Source organism: Belonocnema kinseyi, chromosome 10 (assembly GCF_010883055.1).
Source record: "Belonocnema kinseyi isolate 2016_QV_RU_SX_M_011 chromosome 10, B_treatae_v1, whole genome shotgun sequence".
Lineage (NCBI taxonomy): Eukaryota > Metazoa > Arthropoda > Insecta > Hymenoptera > Cynipidae > Belonocnema > Belonocnema kinseyi.
Window position 1 is genome coordinate 72,235,408 of NC_046666.1, and position 5,183 is coordinate 72,240,590.

The following is a 5,183-nucleotide window of genomic DNA, read 5'->3' on the forward strand; positions in this document are numbered from 1 at the left end:
GTTGAGACGATTTATGTTTCAAAAAATAATTAAATTTGGCAACATTTTCTAATCACTTTTTCCCTTTTATTATCGAAAATATAAATCGGATTGAAAAACTCTCAAGGAAAAAAAGTTCCATCTTGTCATTCTCTACAAGAAAATATTTTCATAAATTTCATTTTTTGAATTTCGAAATTTTAATATAACAAGACGGTCGGACAATACTTTTTCGCGTTTTCGAGCGTTCGGACCCTTTTCGTTTCTGGCCACTCAATTGTGTAGGGATTCCAACAAGAGCTACTTACTCAACTGCGCATGCGTCGCATTCGGCATCTAATTGGTTTCGCGCGAAGTTTAAAATGCTAAAAAAAGTTATTTTTCTTTTTTATTATAAACAATGACATTTCAACTCATAAAAATGTCTATTAGTTCGAAATTAATAATTAATAATACAAATTAATTAAATGCATATTCTTTAAATAATATATAATATAACCAGAAATATTTCATTCAAAACTTTTCATTTTTGTTTGAAAGTTGTTTGGTCTATATTGCTTCTTAACGGACTTGAAAAAATAAAACGATATAATAAATGATAGCTCAATTTTTCAGCGAAAATATTATCTACAACCACCTTCTCAAATTTCTCAAGAAGTAGAGCAATTGACAGAAAATTGAACTCCTTTACAGTAAAATGTTAATAAATCGTAAGTCATAGGTTATTTCCCGCCGTTTTTCTTTGGAAGCATTCGAAAATGTCAAGTTGTAGGGAATTTTTTTGCGAAAAAAGTTTTTCTAATTTGCTTAGAAGTTTTTTAGACAAAATTTTTTTTTCAAGAAGTTAAATTTGTTAATTAAAATATATATAACTGATACCATCTACAATAATCTTACGTTTCTCAAAAGTATAATTAAATTTTGTAGTCTGAAACCGCTTCTTTCAGTGCATGTCGTACTTTAATTTTAAATTAAAATAACTTAATTTGAAATTGAATATATTAAGTTGGCCTTCGAAAGGAGATGAGGCGGAGAAAGGCGGATGAAACACATGCCCCCATCTGGGCATGTGTTTCATCCGCGATCTGGCCCCGACCAGGATTCCCGATCAAGACCCGATGTGAACTGGTCTGGCCCCGATCGGAGCCAAATCAAAATTTCTGCACGGGAAGATATGTATACTAATTTTTTAAAATACTCATCGTAAAAAAGCAGATGCATTGCAGAAAAACCAGGTAAATTAAAAAATCTGGTGGAGTTTAGCTTTCGTAATTTTTATAAAACACATTGTGACATATTAGGTTGTACGAATATCGCTGCAATTCGATGTTCGTGAGGTAAAAAATCATTATATTGTAAACCCTTTTTTTGACAATAATCTTTTTTTTTTGAAAGTTTGAGGAATAAATACGTGCGTGCCGCACGTAGGTGTAACAGGAGCTGCGCATGGTGCGCGGGATCTGCGGCTGTCACTCAGACGAGTACTCAGGCGTGAACAAACAAAAGCGAAGCGGGCTCCAATGAGTTAGTTCCCACCCACCGTCAGCCCCAAAATCTGCGCTATAGAAGAGTTTCACTGTATTTTTGTCTATGAAATATGTGTACTTTTTAATGATTTTAATTTTTTTTTTCGTATAAAAATAGTTTAGGGCTAGTTACCCTCTTCAATGCTTTTTTTTATTAATAATACGTGAATACCTTCATCCTCTTTTTTGTGTGCAACGCGTATTTTCTTCGGATTTTTTTGCTAAATTTTAGACTTTTTTTGAAATTGTATACATAATTGGGGCGTGGATTAGCCCCGAAAAATTTTTGTATTCGTGTTGAATGAACTGTATTTTGCTCCCTTCGTTATAAAACTATATTCCCAATTGTCCTTGTGTATGGAAAGTATACAGTATAATATACACAAAATAAAAAGTGTTTAGGGATAGCTAACCTCATTGATTTGAAAAAAAATTAGCGAAACATGTCAACTTTATTTCTCCCTCAAGTGCAAAATATATTTTTTTTAATGTTTCTCCTAGGAATTTATCAATTTTCAGCACATTAAAACATTTTTACGTGTGGTTTACCCCCGCGTAATTTTTTTATTTATGTTGTATGGACTGTATTTTAATCCCTTCGTTATAAAACTATTTTCCCAATTGTCTTTGTGAATGGAAAGTATATATTATCATAGACACGATATAAGAAGTGTTTAGGTGTAGCTACCCCCATTAATTTGTTTACATTCTCATCAGAGAAGGTATTAGATTTGTGTAAAATTTTACCCCCCCCCCCCTTCCAGTTTTGATCAAATGTTCACGTTTTGAGACGCCCTGAATCCGAAAAACATGTTTTTACGAATGTGTCTTTACGTTTGTATGTTTGTCTGTCTGTACGTATGTATGTATGTCTGTTTCCGCAATAACTTTAAAAAATGTAATTTATTAGATTGGCCTTTGGTAAACTCTTTTAGTGTCCTAAACTAAAGGTCAAGTTCGTTAGCCAGCCATTTTGAATGAAAATCCAAGAAAGTGGGCACATTTTGAATATTTCCGAGACAATTTTTGTTTTCAAAATTCAAACATTTTCTCTACGGTTATTGATAGTATTCAAAAATTCGAACAATTTATCGTAATGACTTTTTTCATAGATTCAAAAAGTACCAGAGTTACAGCATTTACAACATTAAAAAAAACACACGAGAATGAACATTTTAAACGAAATAATGCACGATATAAAAAAAGTCAAGAAAATAGAAATGTTGCTATTTAAATTCCCTACAAGATTATGATAACAACTTTTAGAATTTTCTTGAAAAATCAAAATTTTGACAGCATACAAAATGATGAAAAATCCAAAAATTACATATTTCGGCCAAACTATGCAAAATACGCTAAAAGATAAGTAGTAAAAAATTCTGCATTTGAAAAAGATCTACAAACTTTTTATTAATCACTTTTTGATATGTTGCGAAGTTTTTGCTTTAATCATGAAAAACATCATTAACAGTGAGAACAAAAATCTGCTAGGTGCGTGGGCACATTCTCATCACAACTTTTGTCTTTTAATTTCATTTTCGTCTCGTGTTTGGGGTTTCAAAAAATTAAACTTTTTTTATGTTTTTCATGCTATTTTTTACGATTAAAACCAAAAACAGAACTACATCCTAGTCCTAAGCTATATGCCAAGTTCGTTAGTCAGCCATTTTGGATACAAATTCTAAAAGTGAGCGCATTTTGAACAATTTTAAGACAATATTTTTTCATGATTCAAAAATTCTCGGTACACTTGTTCATAGTAGGTGAAAACCAAAATGTTAACTTTTGATAGCCCTATAAGACTACCATAACAACTTTTTGAATTTTCTCGAAAAAAGAAAATTCAAATTTTGACCGCACGAAAAGTAATCAAAAATCAAACATTGCATTTTGCGATTAAACTATGCAGGATAAAAAATAAAGCACACGACAGACGCTAAGAAAAAATAAATAGATAATATTTTTTAACCGAAAGTAGAGAAAACAAATTTTTATTAATGGTTTTTTTACATTCTCATCAGAGAAGGTATTAGATTTGTGTAAAATTTGACCCTACCCCTCACTCATTTATTTCCAAAAGGTCAACGTTTTGAGACTCCATGAATCCGAAAAACAGGTTTTTACGAATATTTCTGTCTGTATATCTGTCTGTCTGTGTGCATGATAACTTTAGAAAAAATTCATCTATTAGATTGGCCTTTGGTGTCCCTCTTTAAGTGTTCTAAACTAAATGGCATGTTCTATAGTCAGCCATGTTGGACACAAATTTAAAAAGTTAGCGCATTTTGAATATTTTTTAGACCACTTTTTTCAAAATTCAAAAATTCTTGTACGGGTATTTATAGTATTCAAAAAGACAAACAGTTTATTTTAATGACTTTTTTCACAAAAACAAAAATTACCGAACTATAGCATTTACAAAATTCCAAAAAACACAGGAAAATTAAAATTTTAAACCAAATAACGCACGATATAAAAAAAGTCGAGAAAGGAAAAATGTTGATTTTTGAATGCCGCACAAGATTATCATAAAACTTTTGAGTTTTCTTGCAAATTAGAAAATTTTAATTTTGACATCCTAAAAAATAATGCAAAATCCAAAAATTACACGTTTTCATTCAAAAATTTCACAGTATTTCAAAAATTCGCCAGTTTATAAGGGTCATTCCACACAATATTTGCCACTAAAATTTGTTTTCAAATAAAATATTTTTTTGCTTGTTTAACACTCAAAAATATTTGATATGTATTTTTTTATTTTAATATGACACGCAAAGTTTTCGAGAAAATTAAAAAAATATAATGTTCATAAAAAAGTACCTTTCTTCAATTGCTTATACTGCAATACCAACAAAGGTTTGAAAATTCATACGGAAGCTAAAATGTGGGCCTTTTCCTCAATTTTCGAATAAAGTATACTAAAATCCATTTTAATTGTTTATTTAATAATATAAATAAAATATTTATAAACAAATAGATTTTTTTCAATTTGGACCTGTTTTTTTTTTATTTTAACGAGTGGATTAAACGTTTTTCTTGATCTGGTGAAAATTTGGAAGTAGGTAGTCAAATACTTTCGAAGCAATGAATTTTTGAATAGCGGCTCACGCACGCAAAGTGTACCGCAGCGCGACTCGCTCGGACTGGGACTAGGCTGCCTACGCGATAAGTAAAACACAACCACCCACTTGCAAAATCGTATATTTTTATGTTGTTAATTTAACATATTTAAAATTTATAGCTATTCAAAAATGCATTGCTTCGAAAGTATTTGACTACCCACTCCAAAATTTTTACCAGACCAAGAAAAACATTTAGTCCACTCTTTAAAATAAAAATTAAAAAAACAAGCCCAAATTGAAAAAAATCTATTGGTTCATAAATATTTTATTTGTATTATTAAATAAATAATTTAAGTGGATTTTAGTCTACTTTATTCAAAAGGTGAGGAAAAGGCCCACATTTTATTTTCCGTATGAATTTTCATATCTTTGTTTAATATTGCAGTATAAGCAATTGAAAAAAGGTACTTTTTTATGATTATAAAACTTGTTTTTTAAATCTCTCGAAAACTTTGAGTACCATATTGAAATAAAAAAAAAATACGTATCAAATATTTTTGAGTGTTAAACAAGAAAAACAATATTTTACGCGAAAAGAATAATGCAAGGCTTCTGG